The 8174-nt window shown below is 39.0% G+C and overlaps 1 long non-coding RNA gene across 1 annotated transcript; it reads right to left on the bottom strand.

Moving 5' to 3' along the window:
• Positions 1-5267: 5267 nt before the first annotated feature.
• Positions 5268-7848, bottom strand: LOC137164957 (uncharacterized). Its single transcript, XR_010923247.1, has 2 exons — positions 7765-7848; positions 5268-5404 (listed from the first exon to the last, which is right to left on the bottom strand). It is a non-coding gene; the product is annotated as an uncharacterized lncRNA (long non-coding RNA).
• Positions 7849-8174: the final 326 nt, after the last annotated feature.

The raw sequence follows: 8174 nt of genomic DNA, 5'->3' as shown, positions 1-8174 counted from the left end.
TTCCCCCGCCCCCACACACACACCCCATTGCAAAGAACGCTGAGTTGAAACCTGATTTTTTTATTTATCAGCATACTTTTCAGAACACTATGAAAGAAAAAAGGGAGATAAACAGAGAGGAGCAAAAGGGGAGAGAAATGGGTTGGGGAGGGCTTGGAAATTGAAACTCTGTTCAGGAATGCGTAGTCTGATGGGTGCTTTGCAAAGTGCATATGACCCAGATATGGATGACCCTGACAGGAGGAGAGACTACAAGGGAATCACATGGGGTGCAAGTAGTTTTGGATTAGAAGGAGTGTTAGAGGAAAACCCACAAAAGGTGCAAGGAGTCTAATATAGCAAATGGGAAATAAATGGAAATGGAAGCAGGAAGCTTGTCTACGAAAGATTGGGTCCAATTTCTGCACAGCTTGCAAAATCTGAAGACTCCTGTTACTGAGGAATTTAAAAATACCTATGGAAATTCCCAGGCAAAAACTTAATTAACCTGAAAATATCACTTACTTAAGCCAAAAAAACCCTCAAGAGAATGTTGTATTTTTTTTCTCAAACACAAACGTTAGACAACCTGGAAATTCCAAGTTAAGTTTCCACTTTATAAAAAAGGACACATACATCCATAACTAAAAACATTCCAAAATATGCAAACATAGTGAGGGTTCGCCAAACAACCTCAACTTGGCCACTGTAACACCACCCTAAGAACAACTAAAAACTCTGCGATACATTATCCATCCATCATACAGGTTTATTTCATTAGTGACCACAAAATTGGTAGTGCCTTACTCCTCATTTTAAGGAACCTGTGTGATGGATTAATAAAGTGCATCGCTGCTACAGAGCCAGAATTAAGGATGTTTGTGTGACTGTGTACTTTCCCACTTTTAATTATTTTTATATTTGCTATTTTTGTACAGTATAACCTTGACTTGGAATTTCTAAGCTAACATGAGTTTTGAGAAAAATACAAGATACTCTTATTTTTTTTGTTTTTTTCCTGAAATGATAGATTCTTTCAACTTTTCCCACAGGTTAATGAAGTATTGTGTCTCAGAACAGAGTGTAGATATTAGTTTCAGAATTGTTCACTTAGGCTTTGGTAGTGTTTGGGAACAGTGTGAAGAGCTGACACAACAGGTGAACATCCAGCAAACTTCATAATGTGAAACTTCAGTTTGTGAAAATGGGTGTTTGTGAAAATGAGAGCAATGCTAAACTGTATGAATCTGTAAACTTGGTTAAATAAGAGAGCAAATTAGAGATGTATGAAATGGCATAGGGGGAAAATTGGGTCCCTGAAGTTCTGAACATTTTGGAATATTATGCCTGCCTCCTAGAGCTAGTCAGAAGGAGTAATTCCCTGAATTCATACATAGGTGGGTGTGAGAAGCAGGATGAGATTAAGACAATCTATGCCCTTAGGCCCACCAGCATGGGGCCCCCTGACTCCACCCCTGTACTATGGCCTCCCACACCACTTGAGGTGGTAATGGTGAGGCTCCTTCACACCCAGAGAGACAGTGGTGTGGGCTCCCATCTGACCTCAAGAGTGGCAACGGGCCCCCCTCCACCTTGGAAGCAGCAGGGGCAGCAGAGGAATACCCTTTCCCTCCCAAAGACAGCTGTAGCAGCAAAAGGATTCCCAGTACTTCTCCCAGCAGCTGGGTGTGGGGCTAGGCCTGCTGCATTCTTCTTTCCCACTATACACGTAGTCTGTTTGGGATGGTGTTGGTAAGACCCACCCCAGTAGTGGGTCTTGGAAATAACATCCTGTTGAGATAGATCGGACAATGCACACCTGTCAGAGCTAGGTCATGTTTTCAAATTCTCTTTGCAACCAAGACAGCTAAAAACACATTTTAAAAATGAAAAATGAGATTCTGATGTCATCACCTGACTCCAGGAACTGGAGCCCTAGCTATGGGTTTATAATGCCTATGTTTTAATCTACCCCTGGTGAAAAACAATTGTGTTCAGCTGTGTTCAACATATTAAACAATTAACTCTACCTTTCTGTGACTTACAGCTCAAGTGAGCAGTCTGCTCCATCCCTTAGTGTAATGGAATGTCTTGCAGCTACCTCTTCCAACCCATTTTAAAACCAGAGGTAGAACAAAAGCATAAGATTCTGGATGCAGTTTATTGTACAGTTGGGTTGTGATGTATTTTGGGGAAGTTGAACCTGAAGTACATGAAAAACCTGCAGTGAAAACCCCCTTCTCTCCAGCTAGGAAAGTATCCTTTCCCTCCAGTGAGCAGGGATTTGATGTTTTAATAACTCTCAGCCTCTGTTATAGTACTGAGGGAGCACATATGGGATGAGAGAGAGAGACTGATTGCTTTTGTTTCCACTGATTATTAGTGCACAGTAATCACTCAGTGCCCAGACCTGCACACAGAAAGCAGTTATTGACAAGCAGCCAATAATTTCATTTTTCTGATTATCAAAGTATTTTTACTACAACAGTAAACTTTAAAAAAATAAAAACAAAAAGTCTGGAAGAGAGTTCTAATAGTAGATGTAGCTCACTTCTGTAGTATTACTTCCAAGAAGCGAGTTTTGAGGAAGCCATCTATCTGGTTAGTAAGGCTTTTAGGAAGAACTGAGAGTATAGGCTTTTGGATGGAGTGGATAGGTTTCTGTTACTCAGCTTACTAGCTGGTATGATGGCAGCACAAAACAATAAGAGCTAAATTGTATTTTTACTGATTGTAAATTGAATTGCTGTCAGGGTGCCTAGAGTTCAGGTTTTTTTGGACCTTAAATCAGAAGAATAGTTTAAATAATCAAATGTATCATGTGTATATACATACATACACACACATGAAATCCATGAGGGAGAAGCATAGCACAGTATGCATTCTGGATGGCTGCATTACTCACAATAGTTGAAGCCATGAATAAGTTATATTGATCAACTCAAATGAGAGAATTATTGATAGGTGCAATCTATACATCTGAACAAAATAAGTAATGAAATCACATTTTCTAATGTTTTGCCTAGATTACCTTCAAAAAGCCCAAGCAACAGGACTCCAACCACCTCCCTTGAGGATTATTCCACACAGTTCAATAAATTTCATTATTCTAAATTATATCTCCTGATGCTGTTCTAAATAATTCTCCTCCCTCATTCAAGTTTACATTTCAGGCACACTAGCATGGTCTTGAACCAATTAATGCACAACACATTAGTGCGCATCAACCAACTATTTAGACAAGTCTTTAGTCACTGTTTAGCCAACCTGCATGTATTTAGATCCTTCAAATCTTTCCTCATAGATCAATCCTTCCAGTCTTCGTCATTTTAATCCTCTTCATTGAACTTTCTCAAATTTGCTAATATCTTTCTTGCATTGAGGTGTCCAGAACTTAGTGCAATGTTCATAAGACCACAAGAACAGCCATAATGAACCAGACCAATGGTCCATCTAGCCCAGTATCCTGTCTTCTGACAATTCGCCAATGACAGGTACTTCAGAGGGAATTAATAGAATAGGGCTATCACTGAGTGTTCCATCCCCTGTCATCCACTCCCAGCTTCTTGCAAACAGAGGATATGGCCACTCAGAACATGGGGCTACATTTCTGACCATCTTAGCTAATACCCATTGATGGATCTATTGTCCATGAACTCATCTAGTTCTTTTTTGAACCCTGTTATAGTTTTGGCCTTCACAACATCCCCTGGCAACAAGTTCCACAGGTCGACTGGGCATTCCAGGTGTGGTCTCATCAAAATTACATAGATAGGGTCTCCCTACTCTAACTCGATGTCCAAAACTACAATGCCCTATGGCTTTGCAAACTCATAGCTGATCTGTTTACTTTTACCCTTAAGTCTCTTTCAGCATTACTACTGTCCAAGTTTCCCCTTCTGTTTGAGATTATTTTTCTAAGATTAATATTGTTTTGTTATTGTGCCACCATAACCATGTTTCTAGCATCTAAATCCCTTTCTAATGTTTGCCTCCAGTGTTCACACCTAGTCCTAATTTAGTATTATCTGTACATGTCATTAGTAATCTGTTTACTGCTCTCCTGAATCGCTAATGAAGATATTAAATGAGACTGTGTTGAACCTTAAACCCTGAAGCAGTGCACTAAACTACACCCTAATTTGATAAATTACCATCTGTCATTACTGTTTGTTTATGTTCCCTCAGTTAGTTCTCAATTCACATGCAAGGCTCAAATCTCAGCCTATATGAAGTGATCCTGTAGCTGGATCTGCTCTGGCAGATCTCTGCACTCGTGTGGAATCCCAGTGACTTCAACTACATGCAAATAAACTGATCAAATGGCATATGGTTTACGTCAGCAATTTCTTGATACCTTAAGCAATTGCTTTTTGGAACAACTAATACATGAGGAGATGCTATTCTCAATTTAGTCCTAAATAACATACAGAAGTTATTTCAATAAGTATATATAGTTTCTAGTCATCAACTAATAGTGGCCACAGTAATATTAAGTTCAGCACCCTCAGAGGATGAATCATATAAAAGACTAGCACAGTGATTCTAAACTTTAAAATCAAGAGGGTTTTTTTTAAACGAAGAGATTTGCTAAAAGGGTCTAAAGTCAAAAGTGAAGAAAATAAAATCCTTAGAGGCTGCATGAAAGCTACTTAAGTATTATACTATAACTGAGTTCCAGAAGCAATACATACCACTGAACAGAAAAGGAATCAGGAAGGCAATGAGAAATTGTTATGGTTAAACGGCAAGTTATGTTTGTGCAAATGTATGCACATAATTCTACACATTGATATTTGAAAATGTCTCTTCCAATGTTTTAATAAAAATGGAGAGAACTTTAGTAAGATGGATGTCATGTAGGGTGTCCAGATAGCAATTGTGAAAAATGGGGACTTTTTTTCTCGGGAGGAAGTGGGGCAACAAGTTCCACAACTCAGGTCTCACCACAGCAAAAGTACAATCATAAGCCAACTTGAGACACTATGCTTAAAAGTTCAGTAATGTCTGAGAATAGATTTGTCAGGAAAGGAGGACTCGAGGAGATCTTTCACACAGCCTAGATCCTGCTCTCTTCAAAGCTTTAAAAAGCTCTGATTCTTGTTGATACTTTACTGAGAGGTATCAATGTGAGTTGAAGAGGAAAAAGATGATTTAGTGCTTTTGGGAGGGTGGGGGGAGAAGAAAGAAAGAAGCTAATCACAAAAGCTGGTGTCAAGCTAGGATCAGTAAGCTCAAGACAAGCAGCATGAAGAATGAATTACGAATTGGTGAACGTCCAAACACACCTTCCTCTCATGAAAGCTGATCTCAGCCCCAAGGGATGCAGAAGGCATTTACAGTAGCACCCAGCATTCAGCGCATCTCTGAGTGCTCAGACGGACCGGTGCCGAGCTCTGGTGAAGTGTGTCGCCGGCAGAGTGTCCTCCGATATCCAGGAAAGACACAAAAACAAGGATTGTTTCAACTATGGATTGATGCCAGTGGTTTCAGTCATGCAGAGCTAATAGATCAGCTGCTGCTGCCCTGCTTACCCAAACACTCAGCTGAGGTTACAGTTTCTCACTTTATATATATTTATATTTTTTAAGATAATTATCTTATCATGGGAGCCTGGGACTGTCATGCAACATTTACAAAAGCAGAAATGACATGGGATTTGGATAAATGATTTTAGCTATGCCTAAGGGAATAAGATACCTTTTTTAAAATCAAAAGGTCATTGTTTTCTGTGGCAAGTTAGCTCTACCTCTAGGGAGTTCATATCCTTCCTTGAGTCCCCTCTCTCCCAAGAGCAGTTGTGTCATTTTTATTTTACTATACAGTCAAGCTTGCTTATTGTCAACTTCTACTGAACACAATTTTTTACCTCTTAAATGGGATTTTCCAATAAATGGAAAGCCAAACCAAGTAGGTAGAAGATTTTTTCCTCAATACTTTATGGATAAAGAATAACATTTGTCCCCTCATTGCCCATTTTAAAAGATCATAGAAATAACCTTAAAACAAAGAAAAACTACACCAAAGCCCTTTATGGTGCACTGATTTTATATTTTGCATTTAGTGTATCCTCAGAATCTGTTCATACTGAGTACCTCAGGCAACATATTGTATTGTTTGAAACAGGAGAAGTGTTTTACAATTGGCTATATAAAAATGTTTGACAGTTGATATTTAACAGGCATGTAAGCACATTCATACAAAGTTTTTAATTTAGTGCAGAGAATATATTTTCAAATTAATAGGATTTTCCATTAACTAAATTTTCTTAGAGTGGGCTTGATTAGGTTCCGAAAATCAGATTTTAATACAAGTTCTTAAAGGCAAATAACCTGACTAATCGCTGCAAGGTAATGGGGAAAGCATGTGATCTGCACACATACATTTTCTTGACATGCAGGAGGGAGGGAGGGAGGATACTTTGTTTATCTTTCTGGTGGGGTGTTCCAAACGCAAAATCAAAAAAAGAGACAAAAGCTACATGTCTACCCTATGAGCTAGGGATGTGATTCCAGGCATCCGTAGACTTACTCGTGCTAGCGCTCATTGAGAGCTAAAAATATTAGTGTAGCCAGAGTAGCATGGGCAATGGCAAGAGGCAGCACAGATCAGCCATGCCAAGTACATGCCTATTGGGTTCAGACGAGTATGCACATGGCACAAGTAGCCTGGACTGCTGCTCTCCATTGCCTATGCTACTCTAGCTACACTATTATTTTTAGTGTGTCTATGAACTGGAAATCACAGCCATAGCTCAACTGGTTTGACATTTTATTGTTACTAGGGTTGATTCTAATTCAATACTCAACAAGACACTTCCACTGCTCAGGGGAGATTGGTTCTAGTCTTACAATGACACACAGACTGTTCCTTTCATGCCAGTCTTCAGGAAATAGTAAATAAAATCCACAGACAAAGATTAGAAAAACTTGGTTGCAATTAAGGACATTATCTTGGGAAAGACCAACCAGTTAGTTTTCCTTATCCACAGTGTACAAAATCCCCACATAATCCGAATTTATTCATTACCATGTTTAGAATGGCAATCCAATGGCTTTCAAATAACCAGAGCCTGAATGTCCTGTGTTTCAGGCCGGACCTTTCCTGACCCACTGCAGGAACCATATTGATCATGCCTGTGAACACAGGGCCTATGGGCAAACAGAATTAAAGTAGCTTAGGTTTGGATGTTATTTACTAGTGACCCTCAGACATTGCTCTTCTCTGACTCTCTCACTTCAGTTATATCTCATCAAAATGACTTCTTGGAATCAGGTAACTTCTCGTCCTTTAGCAGTCTTACTGAGTCTTTCAAATGACTTCTTAAACACAGGCCTTTATTATACCTGGACCACGTCTGCCACCTCTTTCTGATAAACTAGACAAGTGAAAAATGAATATTGAGAAAAGGCATGCCAGTGCTGAACATCTAGAAATATATTTGATATTTCCAAATTGTCAGCATTTCCCACCGGCTTCTTTCATGATGAGCGTCAATAATTAGAATCTCCCTCCATGTCAGCCTCCAGATAAGCTGCTCAAAGATGATCTGTGCCCAAGATATTTGTGAACTTTAGCTAACATCACTTTCCTGATCTAGTAGAAGTCTCATACTTGATATCCAATCCCCAGTGTGTTTTATTCCCTTGGGCAGTGCACATTTCAGCAGACTACTCATCATGAAATATACTTTATATATACTTATATAAAGGCAAAAGAAAATTTTCACATATTAAAATGATATATCTTTTTTAACCAAACCTAATAAACCCGTCAGTTATTTACCTAATCGTCATCTAAACATGTATCAAAACCACCACTGGTTAACTCTTCATGTAAAGATAGAACCTTACATTTTGTACATCTGGAATCCAACTTCTGCAGTTCCAACACAGATCAGACCTTACAGGATCTCTCTGTAGAGCAATACACTCGGCACAAGGTAGTGTATGATATATAGGATTAGCCATCACTATTACTGACCGTGAGATTCACAGCGAGATGCCAAAGAGCAAGATCCATAAAATCCTACAGCACAAAACAAGACATTAGAAGATGAAACTTGCTTCTCTTAACACAAAGCAACAGTATCAGAAATGTCACAGATCAAAGGTTAGTGACAGAAAGAAAGATGTGAGTGATGACACTATATAGTATTAAGTGATGCTGGATACTTACATATCTCAGATACATTT

The sequence above is a fragment of the Emydura macquarii genome, unplaced genomic scaffold (genome assembly GCF_026122565.2).
Source record: "Emydura macquarii macquarii isolate MOO-44397 ecotype Brisbane River unplaced genomic scaffold, CSIRO-AGI_Emac_v2 contig_2699, whole genome shotgun sequence".
Classification (NCBI taxonomy): domain Eukaryota; kingdom Metazoa; phylum Chordata; order Testudines; family Chelidae; genus Emydura; species Emydura macquarii.
Note: the sequence above shows the minus strand (reverse complement) of the source record. Positions and strands in the feature narration are given on the sequence as shown.